Source organism: Coptis chinensis, chromosome 8 (assembly GCF_015680905.1).
Source record: "Coptis chinensis isolate HL-2020 chromosome 8, ASM1568090v1, whole genome shotgun sequence".
NCBI classification, from domain to species: Eukaryota; Viridiplantae; Streptophyta; class Magnoliopsida; order Ranunculales; family Ranunculaceae; genus Coptis; species Coptis chinensis.
In genome coordinates, this window is record NC_141463.1 from 30,442,195 (window position 1) to 30,463,402 (window position 21,208).

At 37.5% G+C, this 21,208-nt stretch overlaps 1 pseudogene; it reads left to right on the top strand.

Moving 5' to 3' along the window:
• The first annotated feature begins 607 nt into the window (after positions 1–607).
• Positions 608–19,008, top strand: LOC147481020 (protein SOSEKI 5-like; annotated as a pseudogene).
• The last annotated feature ends 2,200 nt before the right edge of the window (positions 19,009–21,208 follow it).

Genomic DNA, 21,208 nt, shown 5'->3' on the forward strand with positions numbered 1-21,208 from the left:
TCGCCATCAAGGATGGATCTAACATGACGCGGGAATGCGAGAGGTGCGGGCACCTTGCCTATATAAAGAGAATGAAGAACTACATCTGACTTGATTCAAGTCTCCCCCCAGCAGAGAGAACTTAATACGTAGGCAGTTCGCTTAAACGAACTCGGTCAAATCCAACCACAAACACCATCTTCCCCACAAACTACCCTACATTTGTAAGGTTAACCAAATCCAACCTTTACACCATGCATGTACATCAGTTGACACTGACTGAATGATAGTTTGCCTATTACCAAATGAAGATGACTGCTAACTAAACTGTACTCATTTTGATGACAGAAGAAGATTCTAGCACTAATTAAGTTTGTCATCATAACTGGCTAAGACTCCTCAAAAGGACATAAGAATATGCTAATCCCTAATTATAAGATTCCAAGAGCAGGAATGTAGGGACTATAGTTAGTACATGCCTGCATGAATTATTTTGGGAAACTAAAAAACATAATAGACTTCCCAAGGACGTTCTTTATTTTGTTTCCTCGCTCTTTTTTTTTTTAATATAAATCAAAGTAATGATATTAGATGCAAATTCTTCATCAAAAGGTGCATGCCCTCATACATGTATCATCAGGTAAGAAATGTCAACCAAGAGCATTTTTTGATATTGTCACATACTCACATTAATACATGATACTTAGTATGATACATAACATGTTCTGTCTTTTGTTGAATTGTTTTCAGGGATCAATAGCAAAGTAAGTACTTGATAGTCGATACTCGATTCCAGGATGTGAGGACTGAGGAGCCAAAGGCTGCACATTCTATAAAGTATAATATAATTAAGTGCCTCATGCTAACAGCAACCCCTTTGTTTCTTGTTCTACTGATCGATCGATGAGTCCGCCAGAACTCAAAAGTGAGAAAAAGAGATATGATATGGTAAATACTAAATACCATTTCAGGTGATATCGATAAACAAACGAGTGATTTTCGGTTATTCGTACATATTACTAATTACTTGGGTTTTATCTTGTTCCCTGCCTAGTTCACTAATCACTAACTACCTGATTTCGCATCACCCTTACCCTTACTTCTACTCTGATGGTACTCATGCAGTCATGCTAAGCCTAACTAGTAACATAATTGCTCCTGGCAAAGCCGCAAACTGTGGCAAGGGATTGAAGGGTGAGAGATAGGAAAGTATCACCAGGAATGTGGACCCAATCAGTGGACGAAAAGAGCATAGCAATAAATTCCAATAGTTTTGACCCATTTTTAGATTTAAGTATTTAAGTTTTGGGCTTGATTTAGTGACCCAAAACATAGCTCCCAAGCCCATGCATGAAATTGTAACATAAACCTCTAATAATAAAGAGGATTACGACAAAAACAATACATCATTTCTCCCCCATTATTTTTTTATTTGTTTAATTAGGGTTTAATATTTTTGCCTCCAACCTTCCTTAAAACACCATTCTTTTAATAAAGTTTATACATTTTATTAATTTAGTTGAATGTTTTATTTAGTTGTTAGTATATTTGTTATTCTAATGAGTTTAGGCTAATCTCATCATTAGAAATGATGATTATGAAGCCTAAAGAGGGACTTTAATATAGATGATAATTATTTCATTGTATAAGATTAAACAGGTTTAGTTTCTTATATATGTTTAGAGATAAACTGTATATTGAATTGAACCAAAGATTGTTAGGGCTAGAACAAAGATGTTTAATCATAATTTTCCTTCATGCTAATGACTATAGAAATATAGGTTATTACTAGGGATCAAGAAAGTTCAAATCTTTTGTTGGAACTTTGTTGGAAAACATTATAATAGAGTTTTATAATGAAGTAATTAGAATTTGTATGAGTTAACTCGTTAAATGGATTATTCATTCACTCTATATCTTCTCCTTCATTGAATCACATATTTTATTGTTTAGTTAAATTAGTTTAAGTAAATTCATAGTATAATCTTAGTAGTAAATACTCCTATCATTCTTACTCTCACCACTGTTCTCTGACCAATTTATTTGAATTCATATGCATCTTGTTGATTAGGTGTAGAACGAATTCATACTCTTATATTGCATAATATGTTGAGAGTAGGAAATTTATAAAAATACATTAAATTGTTATTTATAACTCTTTTTTGTGTTTATCAGTATGTTTTCATTACGCATAATATATGTTTTGTCCCATACACAATCTTGAAACAATTCAGGAGGAGTCCTCAATTCCACCTTTTTAGGATACCAATAAACCTCCTTCATCAACTCCAACTCCTCTTTAATCTCTTCACTCCACATATCATACTTTTTGTGGCCCACTCCTCCAAACCCTTCTTAATACCATTTTTAACACCTTCTCATAAAAAAATTCTAATGTTTCGGTTATTAGGTATCATCTGTTAAACAAAGCAAGCATCATGATTCACCATAGGTGGATCCACTACCATTGCTTGCCACTTCAAACTCCTCTTCATCTTAACCATATACCTAGACACCTCAGACCTTCTTCCTTGAACTTTCTTTAATAAACTTTCAACTTTGAAGGCTTTAGGGGAGGGGGAGAAGAAATGAAGGAGTCTAGGAGATGGTATGATTTCGTTAAGCATAATATATATTTTGTCCTATACATAATCTTGAAATAATTCAAGAGGAGTCCTCAATTCAACCTCTTCAGCAACTCCAACTCATCCTTAATCTCTTCACTCCACATATCATACTTTTTCTTAGCCCACTCCTCCGAACCCTTCTTCATACCATCTTTAACACCTTCTCATAAAAGTTTTTTAATGCTTCGATTATTAGGTGCCATCTGTTAAACAAGAAATGATATCAAAAAAATTTTTAGACTAATAAAGTTTAGCAAAGTTAAATGATCAAACAACAAAGAAGAAGTTACACAAGATTCAAAAATAGGAAGATGAAAGCGGTAGTGGGAAATAATAAAAAAAAAAAAAAATTCACTCAGCACTTTAGACCTCCTTGATTTATAGAAAAAAAAAATTGTTATCATAATGACAGCTAGTTTTAACAAGTTTGTATTTAGGAAGATAGAATTTGTTATTAAGAAAGGACTTGTAGCACAGCTTGTTGCACACATGTCTTATTCATTTGTAAAACTCATTATCACACTACAGCTGATGAGTCCTTTTGCAACGTTTATAAGCGTAGCAATAGAAACCAAAAGCGTTGCAAAATATCATTAGCAACGGTTTAAAAAGCGTTGAAGCAGTTGCAGTTGATGTCGACGCAGATGATAACCAACAATGATGCAAAGCGTAGCAAAAGGCATATGCTTCGACTACGGACTTAAGCGTTGCTAATGTAATAAAAGCATCGCTGATTATTATTATTTTTTTTTATTTTGATGATTTGCATTAAATAATTTTCCCGACGCTTTTAAAGGTTGCAAAAGGTTCCATATCTGCAACGTTTTGATAACTGTTGTTGATTATTTATATTGGCTACGGTTTATAAGCGTTTGTGATGGTTTTCTGTTTGCTACGCTTTAGTACTGTTGGTGAATGGTACTATTTACATACGCTGATATTATTTTTTAGATTGTGTTAGCAACGCTTGTAAGCTAGGGTTGTAAAAAGACTATTTGCATGTATAATGGTTTATGTATTTACAACGCTTTTAAAAAAGCGTAGCAATTACACTTTTATATTTGCAACCATTTGAATGCGTTGCAGAAGATCTTTTTTTCTATCCTAGTTGTGCTTTCCTAATTTGCAGTTTTCATTCATATAGGGCCTAAGGAAAACATTACACACTCAAAAACATTTAACTAACAAAATATTTAATTTCATAGACTCCAAATGTAGAAAAGTGTCACAATATCCAAAATAATTTCCACATAGCCTCGCTAGTATGTTTACAATAATCGCATATCCTTCCTAAGTTTGCAAAAAAATATCATTCAAAATTTTGTGGCTAAATTATAACACCCCGTCTTTTTAATTGCATTTTTCCTATAATAATATAAATATTAATAATAATAATAATGTAAATAGAATACATAAATAGGATATCCAGTTGTTAGAAAAAAAGCCCGTAAGTAAGTAGATAGGATAAAAGCCCGTAAGTAAGTAGATCGGTTTAAAACCCGGGTTTTTCGGAGAGGTTTGAGAGAAACTAGAAAATAAGGGTTTCTCACGTAGAGTTTGGAGAAAAAGAAAAAAAAGGTGAGAGTTTTACTGAGAGAAAAAAAAAGGGGTTTGAACAAGAAAGATCGTTGTCGACTTCAGGCTTTGGAGGTTTTCGATTTCGAGATTCGTGGGTCGCTCGCTTTTAAACGGTGAGTAGTCATACTATATCATATTTTTATTTGGTTTCGATTTAAAAACACACCAAGAATGACGTTTTTCTCTACCCGCGCTTTTGTAAACTCTGTTAAAGGGTTAGATACACTTTGGAACCACAGTAGAGGAATTAGGGACGACTCTTGGCAATTAACCGCCGAAGTCCGGACACTAGGGGCCGATGGCGCCGCCATCAAACCAAACCGTTATTGGTTCTTTTTGTATGGTTTTATTTTGTTTTGTTACGCGGAAATGGTTACCGCGGAATGTTATTGATGTTAGATAGGTTGTGTGGGTTGCCGGGCAATGACGGGCAGTGGTGGAGGTATGTTATGGACGGTGAGAAGCTTTGAACGACCATTAATGGTCGTTTCAAACAAGAACCCAAACCGGCCCTAATTTTTGTGTTGTTTGGAATGTTTGTTGGGTAGGAATTTTGCCGCTGATTGTTGTTGGGTTAATGTTGATGGTTGGGGGTTGATTTGGGTGTTGGAAAATTTGAGAATTGAAGCTTGAATTGGCTTTTAATGGCGCCGGTCGATTTTTTCTCGAGATGACGTAACTATGTTTTTTTGATATGGGTAGATGGGGGTTTTTGTGAGGAACCAAACCGCGGGGTTTGTTTTATCGATGGGTGGCGGTGGTGGTGGGTGGTGGTGGTCGGTGGTGTTTGTTTGAAGTTAGTGAAGAAGGTGATGTGATGACCACCACGATTTGGGCTTGGGCCAAATCGTGGTGGGCTATATGTGTTTGTTTGTTTTTTTTTTTTGACTATGGGCTTTTTCATTGGGCTTTTGGTTTTTGGATTTTAGGCTAGGTTGACCAATATTATTTGTTGCCACCAGAGTTGACTGTTGACTGCTGACCAGAGTTGATTTGTTGACTTTGACCAGAGTTGATCGTTGACTTTGACCGGGTTGACTTTGACCAGTTGACCAAAAATTTGACTTTTTCCTAAAATTATGATTCGGGTCTATTAGAACAAGTCTAGGACTATTAGCATGTTTGATTTAGGCTAGGACCTTTATAAATATACTTGTAATGCGTGTATTTCTTTGCTTTGTGATTTTTTTAGGTCTTTTTTATACACAACAACGTTATGACACTTATATATTCATGAAATTAATAACGCGTAAACCAAAAATATTTGAATCAAGTTTTTCTACGTTCTCTGAAATAATCTATACAATAAAATACAATAATGCATAAACAAAACTTACCGCACCCTTTTAGAACTCTCCACGCCTCAAGTTTTAGAATTTAGTTTATGAGTGATGAAGTCATATGTAGGTGGGCATTTATTGAATGTGCCATAAATGGCCCGTTAGTGTTATATAAGGGTATTCATTGAATGTGCCATGAATGACTCGGGTATTCATTGAATGTGCCATGAATGACCAGATTGTGTGAACTGCCCTAAAGAGGAACTAAGGTATCCGCCTTGCGGTTAGTTGTATTCCTTGAATGTCGGAATGTAGGATTGGGTATTCCTTGAATGTGTAGGAGAATGACCCGGCATTCATTGAATGTGCCATGAATGGCCCGTTAGTGATATGATAGGTATTCATTGAATGTGCCATGAATGACCGAAGTTTTGTGCCCAAAGAGGTCGCGGAAATATGTGTATGAAAGCCCAGAGATGGCTATGATATTGTGATATTCGGTGGGAAAGAGGCACACAGGAATGTGTGATTTGGCAAATGTGTGGAGTGCAAATCGTGGAGTAGGTACTAAAGGGTGGGCGTATAAGAAAAGCAATTGATTAATTTATAAGGGAAATTGATTTGATTATGTGAGTGTGTTGGGCTTACTTTTGAATACATTGAGGATATCTACATAGGTTATATACAAGTGCTAACTTTCTTTTGCAGGAGGGTAGGACTTAATAATATTTTGTGCAGGGACGCGGTCCTACCCTTATCAAAGAAATGGATATCGGTAAGTTGTAATTCAATTATTTAGATATTAAAAAGGAGTTATTAGAATGAGTTAATGAGATGGAAGTTAATAAAATGGAAGTTTTGCTTGGGAAGAAACTATGCCGTTTGAGATGACGGAACTACTTGTCTTCCAAGCTGAGAATGTTTAGGTTATGATAGATTTAAAAAAAAATGTTAGTGGGATAAGTAAAGCTATTTTTGTTTATATGTGTTTAGTCTACTCATACCAAAGAATTCAAATTTGTGAACAGTATGTTTGCTTTGTTTTGTAACGTGGGTGTGTTCTTGGGAACATAGGTGGAAGGCGGAACCCGCCAGCGTGTGATTGTGATTCGGTACGGAGCGGTCCGATAGTTTTCTTTTAGGTTTGATTTCTTTGTTGGAAGAATGTAATAACGATTTTACCTTTTTCATGGCATGAGAACATGGTAGTGATGAATTTTATTTGGAGAGTTGTTTGATGTTTTATTTGGAAGGATGTAATCTTAATAAAGAGATTTTGGATAATTATTGGGATTATTTTATTTAAAGTTGTTTCTTTTATTAAAATGGATATTAGGGTTTGTATATGTAGTATTCTCCGTCATAGTCTGGGTTTTTAAACAAGTGAACCTAGTGATGTTTGAGATAATTATATTTCAAATATTCACTTTGTTATTGTTTAGAAATTCGGGCTGTGACATTTTGGTATCAGAGCCTAGGTTAGCTTAGTGTTGGAAAGTCTAAGTGATCCTCGGATGTGGAATGTGGGTTATAGTGTTGAGAGTTTTGGATATATGTGAATATTAATGGGAGTTTTGTTTGAACTGTAGATCATGGTTGAGACACGACATGGTAATACCACGGGACCTGCAGTGAACACTCCAGTACAGATGTTCTCACTTATTGCAGCTCCGCTCACCAAGTTAACTAGGAAAGATGTGAAGTTTATGTGGACTAATGATTGTGAGAAAGCTTTCCTAGAATTGAAACAGAGGTTGACAACGGCTCTCAATTCTAGTAATCCCGACTAGAGGGAAAGCTAGTGGTTTTACTGAGATGCTAGTGGAACCGGTTTGGGTTGTGTGTTAATGCAAGACCGAGAAGGTGGTGTCGTATGCTGCTTCACGACAGTTGAAGATACATGAGAGGCGTTATCCTACTCATGACACGGAGTTAGCGGCAATGGTTTTGCTTTAAAGGTGTGGAGACATTATTTATATGGTGAGAAGTTCGAGAGCTACACGCATCACAAGAGTTTGAAATATCCTGTATTCACGAAGGAGTTGAATATGAGGCAAAGAGAGATGGATGGAGTTCATAAGTAGTTATGACTTGAGATTGATATCACCCGAGGCAAAGGGCAATGTAGTTCGGATGCACTTAGTCGATTGCACTGGTGTTTTGACCACTCTTATGGTGCAAGAGTGGAAGAGTTTAGAGACTATAGCAGACTTATGATGTCCGGACTACACCATATACTGGATGAGGGGTATATATGCAGTTTGGAGGTCGGGCGGTGATTTTTAAGAAAGTGATTGCCATGCAACACAAAGACCGATTTCTTTTGAGTCCGGTTGGATGATCTGGTCATTGATATTTTAGATGATTGTCCGCCCGATTGGGCAGAGATTCGATGGAGGATTGAGATTCCATGAGAGATTATGTGTACCAGATGATGCAGAGTTAAAGAAGGAAATATTATATGAAGCTCATCGTTCTCGGTTTACAATTCATCCTGGAGGAACGAAGATGTACCAAGACTTGAAGAGGACCTTTTGGTGGGAAGGAATGAAAAGAGATGTCGGAGAATATATTTCTCAGTGTTTAACTTGTCAGCAGGTTAAGGCAGAGCATCAGAGGCCTTCTGGATTATTGCAGCCATTAGAGATACCCATGTGGAAATGGGAGCATATTTCTATGGATTTCATTGATGGCTTGCCTAAGTCTCGGAGAGGTAATGAATCTATTTGGGTTATTGTTGATCGTCTAACGAAGTCCGCTTTCATTTCATTCCTATTGGCGTGCGTAGAAATACAGATAAGTTAGTTTCCTTGTACATTAGGGAAGTGGTCGTTACATGGGATTCCGGTGAGTATTGTTTGATCGAGATCCTTTGTTCACTTCGAGTTTTTGGAAGAGTTTTCAGCGTGCTATGGGCACTAGTTTGGCGATGATGCTTATCATCCTCGCATGGATGGACGACGACGGAGGGTGAATCGAGATATTAGAAGATATGTTACGCTCTTGTGTAATGGATTTTTGGTGGAGGATGGGAGGAGCATTTACCTTTGGTGGAGTTTGCATATAATAACAGTTTTTCAAAGAAAGCATCGGTATGGCACCCTTTGAGGCTTTGTATGGGCTGCCCATGTCGATCACCGCTTGTTCAAGGCGATGTGGGAGACCGAAAGTGTTGCTTGGGCCTGAGATAGTGAGAGAGACATCCGGAGCGATTAAAGTCATTAGAGAAAGGATTAAGACAAAGAGTAGGCGGAAAAGTTATGCAGATTTGAAGAGGAAACGGGTAGAGTTTTACGTAGAAGCGATTTTGTGTTTTGAAGGTTTCCCTATGAGAGGAGTTATGAGGTTTGGCATGAAAGGAAAGTTGAGTCCACGATATATTGGACCATATGAGATAGTAGCCTCCGTTGGTAGTTTGATTTGCACCGTCTTGCCTTGCCGCCTAACTTGGCGATGATTCATGATGTATTCCACGGTTCATGCTACGGAAATGTGTGAAAGATCCTACTGAGGTTGTCCAGCCAGCAGAGCTAGAGTTGAACGATGATGTAACTTTTACAGTGAGGCCTATCATGATAGTAGATAGGGATGTGAAACACCTTAGGAGGAGGATTGTAAACTTGGTAAAAGTGCAGTGGAGTGAAAGGGAAAATGACGTGACCTGGGAACTTGAAGATAAGATAAGGCAGATGCACCCTGAACTCTTCTCTGACACTCTACCTTGAATCTCGGGACGAGATCCTTTTAAGGTGTGTATATTATAACACCCCGTCTTTTTAATTGCATTTTTCCTATAATAATATAAATATTAATAATAATAATAATGTAAATAGAATACATAAATAGGATATCCGGTTGTAGAAAAAAGCCCGTAAGTAAGTAGATAGGATAAAAGCCCGTAAAGTAAGTAGATCGGGTTTAAAACCCGGTTTTTCGGAGAGGTTTGAGAGAAACTAGAAAATAAGGGTTTCTCACGTAGAGTTTGGAGAAAAAGAAAAAAAAGGTGAGAGTTTTACTGAGAAAAAAAAAAGGGGTTTGAACAAGAAAGATCGTTGTCGACTTCAGGCTTTGGAGGTTTTCGATTTCGAGATTTGTTCGGAACGATTCGCTTTTAACGGTGAGTAGTCATACTATATCATTTTTATTTGGTTTCGATTTAAAACACACCGTAATGGCGTTTTTTCTACCTGCGTTTTTGTAAACTCTGTTAAAGGGTTAGATACACTTTGGAACCACAGTAGAGGAATTAGGGCGACTCTTGGCAATTAACTTGCCGAAGTCGGACATTAGGGGCGATGGCGCCGCCATCGCAAAGACTCAAACCGTTATTGGTTCTTTTTGTATGGTTCTTATTTTTTGTTCGCGGTGAAATGGTTCTTGCGGAATGTTATTGATGTTAGATAGGTTGTGTGGGTTTGCCGGGCAAATGACGGGCAGTGGTGGAGGTATGTTATGGACGGTGAGAAGCTTTGAGCGACCATTAATGGACATTCAAACAAGAACCCAAACCGGCCCTAATTTTTGTGTTGTTTGGAATGTTTGTTGGGTAGGAATTTTGCTGCTGATTGTTGTTGGGTTAATGTTGATGGTTGGGGGTTGATTTGGGTGTTGGAAAATTTGAGAATTGAAGCTTGAATTGGCTTTAATGGCGTCGGTCGATTTTTTTCTCAGTATGACAGAACTATGTTTTTTTTGATATGGGTAGATGGGGGTTTTTGTGAGGAACCCAACCGCGGGGTTTGTTTTACTGATGGGTGGCCGGTGGTGGCTGTGTGGTGGTCGGTGGTGTTTGTTTGAAGTTAGTGAAGAAGGTGATGAACAGTGACCACGATTTGGGCTTGGGCCAAATCGTGGTGGGCTATATGTGTTTGTTTGTTTTTTTTATTTTTTTGACTATGGGCTTTTGTCTGTGGGCTTTTGGGTTTTTTTGGATTTTAGGCTAGGTTGACCAATATTGACTGTTGACCAGAGTTGACTGTTGACTGTTGACCAGAGTTGACTGTTGACTTTGACCGAGTTGATCGTTGACTTTGACCAGGGTTGACTTTGACCAGTTGACCCGAAAATTTGACTTTTTCCTAAAATTATGATTCGGTCTATTAGAACAAGTCTAGGACTATTAGCATGTTTGATTTAGGCTAGGACCTTTATAAATATACTTGTGTACGTGTATTTACTGCTTTGTGATTTTTTTCAGTCTTTTGCGATACACAACGTTATGACACTTATATATTCATGAAATTAATAACGCGTAAACCAAAAATATTTGAATCAAGTTTTTCTACGTTCTCTGAAATAATCTATACAATAAAATACAATAATGCATAAACAAAACTTACCGCACCCTTTTAGAACTCTCCACGCCTCAAGTTTTAGAATTTAGTTTTATCGTGATGAAGTCATATGTAGGTGGGCATTTATTGAATGTGCCATAAATGGCCCGTTAGTGTTATATAAGGGTATTCATTGAATGTGCCATGAATGACCTCGGGTATTCATTGAATGTGCCATGAATGACAGATTGTGTGAACTGCCCTAAAGAGGAACTAAGGTATCCGCCTTTGGGTTAGTTGTATTCCTTGAATGTAACGGAATGTAGGATTGGGTATTCCTTGAATGTGGCGAGGAATGACCCCGGGCATTCATTGAATGTGCCATGAATGGCCCGTTAGTGATATGATAGGTATTCATTGAATGTGCCATGAATGACACGAAGTTTTGTGCCCAAAGAGGTCGTGAAATATGTGTATGAAAGCCCGGAGATGGCTATGATATTGTGATATTCGATTGGGGAAAGAGGCACACGGGGAATGTGTGATTTTGGCAAATGTGTGGAGTGCAAATCGTGGAGTAGGTACTAAAGGGTGGGCGTATAAGAAAAGCAATTGATTAATTTATAAGGGAAATTGATTTGATTATGTGAGTGTGTTGGGCTTACTTTTGAATACATTGAGGATATCTACATAGGTTATATACAAGTGCTAACTTTCTTTTGCAGGAGGGTAGGACTTAATAATATTTTGTGCAGGGACGCGGTCCTACCCTTATACAGCAGCGGATATCGGTAAGTTGTAATTCAATTATTTAGATATTAAAAAGGAGTTATTAGAATGAGTTAATGAGATGGAAGTTAATAAAATGGAAGTTTTGCTTGGGAAGAAACTATGCCGTTTGAGATGACGGAACTACTTGTCTTCCAAGCTGAGAATGTTTAGGTTATGATAGATTTTAAAAAAAAATGTTAGTGGGATAAGTAAAGCTATTTTTGTTTATATGTGTTTAGTCTACTCATACCAGCAAATTCAAATTTGCTGACCCATGTTTGCTTTGTTTTGGCAACGTGGGTGTGTTCTTGGGAACATAGGTGGAAGGCAGTGGAACCGCGGCGTGTGATTGTGATTCGTGCCTGGAGCGGTCTGATAGTTTTCTTTTAGGTTTGATTTCTTTGTTGGAAGAATGTAATAACGTATTTTACCTTTTTCATGGCATGAGAACATGGTAGTGATGAATTTTATTTGGAGAGTTGTTTGATGTTTTATTTGGAAGGATGTAATCTTAATAAAGAGATTTTGGATAATTATTGGGATTATTTTATTTAAAGTTGTTTCTTTTATGACATGGATATTAGGGTTTGTATATGTAGTATTCTCCGTCATAGTCTGGGTTTTTAAACAAGTGAACCTAGTGATGTTTGAGATAATTATATTTCAAATATTCACTTTGTTATTGTTTAGAAATTCGGGCTGTGACATAAATATTGCATTTATGATCGTCTTCGATCCTTTTCAACCCTAACAGTCCATCTTTGCAAAATACTCACGAAGTTGAACCATTCTGCAATTCCAAAAAAGAAAATTGGTTATATATGATGATGCCAAGAAATGGCAAGTAGAGTTTCAGTGACAAAATATACACTCAAAAATGATTTTCAATTCCACACAACTAATAACTAATAACCAATATTCAATTTATACTAATTTCGAGAAAAACTCGCTAAGAACTTGTGTGTTGATTTCTAACTATGAAACTAGCTTCCAAAGTTTGTATGGTTCCAAGTAATAATTCTAGAATGGTACAAAATATATCCAACCTTCACATTTAACATAAACCAAGTCCTAGGCCAATTATAAAAAAATAAGTCCTAGGCTGTTGCAGGCCATCTGACATGACAGGCTACTGCAGACCATTCTTTCTTGAGTTCGCTGACACGCCATTCAATAAATATCTATATTACTTCCTTCAAAAGCCAAAAAACAGCACCACACCATCCACACAGTTATCCTTTAGTCCTACTTACACATCAATCAAGCATATACAACTACTCACCAACCACCACAACCCTTTTCTCACATAAAGGTTCCTAATTCACTTCAACTCAATGTTATAAAGAAACATGTCAGACACTATTCAATGGAGACTTCAACGTCTCAACTCATCAAACCAAAAATTAGGTTGAAACAATATAAGAAATTAAGTATAGAGTGGGTATTACTCTACAAAAGAAGAACTAAAGTAAAGAGCACTATTACCTTGTAAAGTCCTAAATTATTATTAAGGGTAAATTAGTAAAAGACACTTGAACCTTAGGGGCGATTACGTACTTGGCCAGTCAGATAGACGGTTAGCCTGACATAACGTAAATTTATTTAACACCGACCGAGAAAACCAAGTTAGTTCAGGAAAACCTCTCGAAAAATTCTAAGGTTTCATATACTGGCTACTTAGAATATTCGAAAATCAAAAAGAAGATAAATAATACTTGATAAAATAATTCGATACCGGGTAAATTCGTGTGCGCATAATTAAATACTTGCATGGTCAATAAGAGTCTGTCGCCTGTAAACCGGAAACTTTAAAAACTGGACAAGTCATTTGACGACAACGTCGTAATTTTGGTATCGCATGCATAAACTTTAAACTTTGCGACGAGAGGCGGGGATTCAAAACCTTGTTGGATGCTAAATTAGAAAGTAAGGGGTAGGATGGTCTTTTGGCTAAAAATTAGACAAAATCGCACCAAAACAATCAAAAATCGCACCCAATTCTCCAATTTTGCCAATACTGAAAACCTAGGAGAGAGAAAACTCCATTCTCCCAAATTCAATCGATCTAAACCAAAAATTCTCACCACCCACCTCTTGTAAACACTAGAGTCAAGTGTGGAGCTTCAAAATTGATTGGAAGTTCGTTGTATCACAGCGACAGGTGAGTAAATTCTTCTCAAATTGCTAGTCTAAACTCGATTTTGATTTAATTGGTTGTATTTGATGAGAGATAATTGATATGGGGTGGTGTGGTATTCGGCAATAGCTTGTTTGGAGAAGTAGAGCTTACGAAATTGGTGGAGAAGCAAGCTAAGGAGCTATTCTTGCTGACTTGGTAAGGATTTGGTATATTTAATCAATTTTAGAGCATTGATGTTAGTTCACACTTGTTTAAGATCATGTTGAGTATTGAGTGAGTGAGAAAGAGCACCCACTTGGTATTATTGGATTTAATGTGAATTGAAGAGTGGAATTTGTTGTAGTTAGAGTTGGGAAAAAAAATTATAATCGTTAGTGGATTGATAGATATGATTGGCATTGACGCGCGGATTACAGATGGCTGTAAATGACTCTGAGCCCCCCGAGGAGGAACAAGCTAGCAATGGCCTGTAGCTCTGTTAGCTACGAAACCAAATTCTTAGCGTCGAGATTTCTTATCGACTTACATTAGATAAGAATTTCTTCGTTAGTTTGATAAACTCTAACGATCTACGTATATATATGATGTTATAGGAGTCAAATAAGAGTGGATTCGGTTAAGCGGGCTCTATTCGGTTAAGTGGGCTTGAGGAGAACGGAGCTTGCTAAGGTAGGAACCTACATACCAATATATAGCATGCTTATTTTCATGCATGATTTGATTTGTTTAAATTGTTAAGAGATAGTTTGCGTATCAACCATGCATGTATATATGGTATTTATGTTTTGCATTTGTATTTTTCCGCGATATAAACTAAATATACGGATAGCTTTTGTGTGAAAAATGAGTTTGCGAAATCGGGGTAGTGAGGATTTATTTTCTTTGTTAAAAGAGTCAAACTGGTTTTGGGAAGGGTTCTCGTCTCTTGTCTCAGTAAGGAGACAGAGAGATGGATTTTGTAATGCGGGTAAGGATTACCCAGTTGTTTGTAACTAGGTGTGAGGTTATGGATTGTTCCCAGGATGGTTGTTGTTATTTACGATGATTCACCGTTTGGGAATCATCAGTTGTTATTTACTATGACTGGCCCGTTTGGGAGTCATAGGTTGCTTTTACTCGATTGTGGGAAATCCAGGAACTCACACCTACAGAATCAACAGTTTAAAAGGAAAACTAAATATGTAATTATAGTATTTTGAAATAACCGGTAATATGAGTATATATATATATTACTATGTTTATCACGAGGAGATTTGGAAAAGAATTGGTGAATTCCTATAAAGAAGGAACTGTTGTCGCATTCTGGAGACGGCAGTTCGCTCTAGGACTCCAACTAGGGTGTACACCTTTCGAGGTGGTGGGCCACCTTTAAAGGGATACATCACTGGATGTAGTTTGGGAATTCCTTTTCTACTTTTCTAGATAACCATGTTTGTACGTGTCACGCTGTATGGTGATTAGCTTGTGTGAGGTTACATGCTACCTCGATGAGGTTTAGACGCAAGGAGTGAGAGTTTAGTCCACTCCTGGATGTGTGTCAGGATCCTGAGCAGTCTGCAGTCGTCGAACGGTTGACCACCGTAAATTAGGTGACGGCCGTATGGGGGGTCGGGTCAGTCCGCAGGCCCCACCGAGCCCCTAAAAGTTTTGGGGATTTTGTGTGTAATGAACACGACAACGTTATTTTAGCTCCCTGCCGGTAAAATCAGGAAAACAACGGTGCATGGTTCACACTGGAAAGTACTGAACCGAGATTTGCCCGCGGATCGGGCCGAAAGTACCAATCGCACCCTCTCACCATTCTAATAGGATCGCCGCCACAATAGTTGTATGATGATTGTGAAAAACTCTATTTTGTATATCAATGAAGCATGTCGAGATGATTTCTGCTAGTTAGTGATGTATATATATATAGTCACGATATTTGAATACTTTTATGGAAACCCTGCATGTTTTAAATGTTTTCTATAAGTAAACTATTTATTGGTTATGTGCGTTTCTACTGGGCATAGTTGTTTTGCTCATCCTACATTAACATTTCAGCCGAGCCCGTTGCAGAGAAGACATTTCCTACCACCGAGGATGATGGTTATGGGGATTTGGGTGGTTTCCCCCATGCTTGACGAGGGACAGAGTCAAATTCATATATTGGGTTGTATAGAGATAGTCTAGTTTATTCTTTTGTTGTATATAGAGAGCATAGCTCTTTTCTTTTGGTTGTAGAGGAGAGTTTCGCTCATTTTGGATGTAATACTCGATGTATTGGAGTGTAGTTAATCTTAAATATTTTGGATATGTATATGGACATCACTGTTGTGTATAAAGTTAGGATTTATGTATATGGTTGTGGTTAAGGATGAATTATGCGAAGTCCAGGGTTTATGACAGGTTTTGAGTATACGAAACGTCGATTAAATAAAGGAGACTCTGCCGAAATTTTGTTAGAATCGGGAGAGCGACCGCCTCGAGATTCACTCCTCGTCCTCGGGATGTGTGTTGGGTCTCGTGGCGTGACAGAACGTGGTATCAGAGCGTCCACTATTAGATCCGTCTGGGATCTGTAGTGGGGGACTCGGTCACGACGCATTTCAGAAGTTTTAGTCGAAACCTAATAAAACCCTAAGTAGTGTTTACGTTATGTTAAGCGTTAATATTAGCTGGGCAATAGCAAAATGTCGCACGGTTATTCGTCTTGTCACAGCTGAGAGCGCGGACACTTGTCAAAAAAATTTGACGAATTGGGCACTATATAGTATAAGTGAATTTTTTTCATGTTCCAGTGGAGAGCGCGACTTGCGCTCTGCTGAAGGCATGTTGGAGCGCTGCCTGCGCTCTTGTCGTGAGGAAGTTCCAGTAACTTAGCACACCTCGCCCCGCGCCTCTTGCATAATTTTGAAAACTATTTGCCTGTGCAACGGTATAGCTGAGTTTCTTGGTCAAGTAGCTAGAGCAATTCCAACAAATAAACTGTAACCTCAAAAATAATACCTTTATTCTTTTATTGGCACACATTTCATGGCATTTCAAATGAATATTGGAAATTTTCCATAAGATGCTAGAGAATGCTTATCTAAACTCATGTTCTGTAAGCTAAAGGTCTTGACGCATTCCAGGCCTTGAGACTGCAAATTTATTATAATCAATAAATGTAGGCAGAATAGGGGTTCATATGCACTTAGTTTTCATTGTAAGGAAAAAGCAACTAACGAGAGAAAAACTTAACTAAGCAATTTTATACAACTTAGGCCCTTAATGTTGTATAATATTCAAAAACATTGATAAATTGTCACAGGCACAGTTACGTCACAACAACATAGAACACCATACGCAATAGTTTGGTGTACATAATTCAAGAATAAAAAGAAGTTCTCTACTTTTTTTTTGGATTGGCAAGCTTGTTTTAAATGAGATCAGTAACTCTTTGATGCTGGCAGGGTTCGAGCCCCATACCTCTGGTATCATCATCCAAAGGTTTTACCGACTTTGCTAGTCGGCACCTGCAAGTTCTCTACTTCATTCAGGCGAAGACCATCTAAGACCATTAATACTGAGTAGTGGAAAATGCTCCCAGTGACCCACGTCTGACACATCATATTTTTCATAAAAAAAATGAATTCTACGCCTCTTTTTACCGATTTCAATTGTTCGTAATCCAAAATAGATAAAAACCTCTTTCCATGCTCTTTTTTTCAATTATACAAAACACTCCCAACTCTCCAAAAAAAAATTCATCTCTTCAAACCCTCTCTCTTATTCTTCTCTTCTTCTAAAATTAAACGAGGTCCGCACAACTTAATACTTTTCCACCTTCTACCTTTTGTCCGGCATCATCTAGGCGGCAACACTTCTTCTTATTGTGCAACTATTACTATAGACGATTGCGATTGTGATTGGCTTCCCCCACAACGAATCCAAAATTTCAATAATGAGAGGTGGACAAACTGTGGACGAGGAGATAAAAAATCATTGGCGCTTTACTCTGAAAGAAAACGGTTTGAGATTTTCCACAAAGCAAGCATTGTATGATTATTATGTTCACATATTAGCCAGGGTTCTTCCAAAGCATCTTTGAAGCAAAAAAGAAAATTTATATTGTAACTTGTGAGGAACCTTTTGGTTTTTGAAGTTGATAAAATTACTGCGTCGAAGGTTGTACATTTCGAAGTTGAAGACCGTGATGAAGACAACTTCTATGAGGCTAGGAATAAGGAATCCAATGTGCCATTAACGCCCGTTTTGTTCCAAAGAACAAGAATTGCCGGCTTGAAAATATCTTCAGTTATCATTATCTCTCTGAACGGAACTTAGAATGGGATTCTGATCATTGGCTTATCAATGTAACGCGGGTACCTAATGACAAACAAGGTTCTTTTGAGTTTTACGTAAAATTACTATCAAAGGTTCTTAAAATTGAAAACGAGGCAAAACAGAAAATTTATATGGCTTGGCTTAGGCCTCCCTGGGGTTTCGCTGCTGAAATTGACGAGGATACTTTAAATAAGCTTAAAGCTCTGCCAAATGTTCTACAAGTGCTTCCAGATTATTCCTTTGATCTCAAGGACGAGCTATATGAGGAACTACATCTATTTTTCAAGGAGAATTTGTATGTAATTTCGTTACTGATTTAATCTTCTTTTGCAGATGTAATAAATCGTTTGAACTCTTTACGCGGAAAAGGCATGACTAGCATGTATTCTTGGTCATCCAAGAGTACATACGGTACATTATTTATATATGAAACTAATTAGTTTCCTTCAAATTTTTGTTTGATAAAAATTCTCTCTGTTTCGTTTCATTATAGGAGTTATAAGAATGGATTCGTGTGGCATGATTTATCAGAAAACGATTACATCTATCCAGTTCATGGACAAGAATACGTTCTCAAAGGTTCAGAGCTAATGCAAGCTCAAGAATAGACAATAATTTCTTCTGAGAAGCTACCACAAATACAAAGATTAAGTGATGAAGAAGAATGCGACTTTCAAGTAGTTACTCAACGAAGAAATCAGTCTTGGAGTGCCGTTGATCTTCATGAATATAAAGTCTATAATGCAGAATCATCTACCGGTGACTATGTCGGTAAAGCAGCTGATGCATCGACACAGACTGAAGATAAATTTTGACGAAGAAGAAGAACCATTAGAGAAGAAGAAAAAGAAGAAGATGAAAAGATTTATGGATTTGAAGATAACCACACAACGGAGTTGAACAGGGAAGAGATATCTCCACCACCTTCATCTTCAAGTCCAGAAACACTAGAAACATTAATTGAAGCTGATAAACAACGTTCCAACTCCTATTCTACTTGGTGATAATTCTTACAGGAGACCTTAAGTAGGACTAATTCTCTGGAGTCTAGGATCAGGAAAGTCACCAAAGAAGCACTCAAGACAACAAAATTAGCTGGAACAATCTGCATTTGCCAGAGACCGATGGCACAGGGATGCCACAAATGTTTGATGAGCGACATTTTCGGATCTTTGTAAAGCCCGATTATAATAGTGCCATTTGCAAGTCCAAATGGAGAAGCTCGCTTGAGATATTCCATCGTAAACATAGCATATATATTTGGATTTGTGTAGTAATTAAAATGAGAGTTAGTCATCTGCTAAGAGTATATGGTATGGTATCTGCAGGGGAACACACCTATATAGATGTGGTGGACAAAAACACGAAGAAAGGAGAGGTAAGGGTAGCTGATGTATTTAAGACACTAACTTTAAAGGAATGTAGATGTGATAAATCACTAAAACCAAGTATTCCGGGTCACACATTGAACCTAATCCTGTGGTAAGTAATCCTACCTCTTTCCTAAATGTTGGTGTCATTATCTACTAGAACTCTCTGTTCGTGTCTTACACTTTTTTATAAACGAACAACCGGGAAGCCTCTATAAACATTAACAAATGAGTGGACTTCAACCATGGGGGATGAGAGTAAGTCGACAAGTGAATCCAACCACTAACAATATGGAGCAATTCTCGGACAAACTGAAGGATCATCATCCCGCATGCATTCAGGGGGTTCCGGAATATCACCTTACCGGAGTGAGGCTATTCAATCCCCCTTTCATGAAGGAATGGGTTTTCTTGGCATTCCTAAGCAAGTGAAGAGCGTTAAGGTGAACAATTCCATTTCATATAAAGATGGTCACTGGGGTTCAGATTCACTGAGCCTTATGGTTGAGAAAATTGTGTATGTTGATTCTAAACACTTGCAGACTTCAATTGCAAAGTCCAGTTCTTTAGATATGAGTGGGATGGTTGGTTTCAAAGAGAACGATTCTGTAATTCTGACAGAACATTTTGAAAAGCAAGACATGCTTGCAGTATCTTGCTCTGGTGATCTCCACAACTTGAATCTTCCACAAGAGAAGAAGCAAAGTGAAAGCTCACAAAGCGAAAGAGCTTGCAAAGAAGAAGCACTTCAAGTCTAGGATGATTTATTCTTTCATGTTTGATGACGACGACGATGAGGGTGACTTTGAAGATGATAAGGATGCGGAGCTACTTGAGAAGCTTAGTGCCATTGATAAAAACCTTGAAGATAAGCTGGCTCTACTGGATCACACGTTTGGAAGGAAGGGTAAGGCTCTATAGGAAGAGATTAAGGATCTAAACGATCCAATCCTTTTTGCACTTCCTGGTAAAATTACCCTAAACCCTTTTAAAATCATTTATGTAATTCAATTATTATATTTTGTCTTTTTTTAGGATTGCCATGGCGTTGGGATGTGTGGAGTCTTTGATGCCACTGCACAGTGCTATTGCTTTTGCTAGCATTGCTGCTGATTCCAGCTGCTGGAGTTGGCTTTCTCAAGGTAAAATTTTAATCTATAGTAGAATTTAAATGATTGGTTTGTGCTTCATATGAATTTACAAGTTTGTATTGTATCAGACACAATTCAATTGTTAGTAGTAGTCTATCCTAAGAGTATACTGCTAGCCCAATGATCAAAGGATGATGGATAAAGTAATTTGGGTATAGGCCAAGTGGGAGAGGGAAGACATTTGGTTCAATGCTATCAAGTCTTTTACAATATGCGGCAATATGGGTAGTATGGAATACTAAGAAGCACGTGTGTTTTCGAAACACGGGGTGGCTTAGTTCAAACACCTTGTGTTGAAAGTTAAGGGCTTATTATGGTATTGGTGTCCAATTCGGAGGATAGGAGAAACTTGCACTTCAGAGATTTGATGTCGAGAATTCAAAAAAAAAAAAAAAAAAAAAAAAAAAAACAAAACAAAACAAAACAAAACAAACAAACTTCGGAGATTTGGTGTTAGATTGGACTAATGTCATTAGGTGAACCGAGGGAGGTGGACTCATGTGATTAGGGTGATTTTTCTTCTTTGACAGAGGCAAAAACACGCCCACTTTACAGAAGAGTAAGTGTGCACGTCTTTGTGTTGTGGGTATTTTGTCTTCCATTTATTTATTTAGTTTTCTGGTATGCCTTTCTTTCTAACTACAAAATTAACAGCATTGGATGATTGCTGGGTGGACGCATTCATGTTCAACAAAGTTGGATACTAGAAATACTCATTTACTACAAAATAA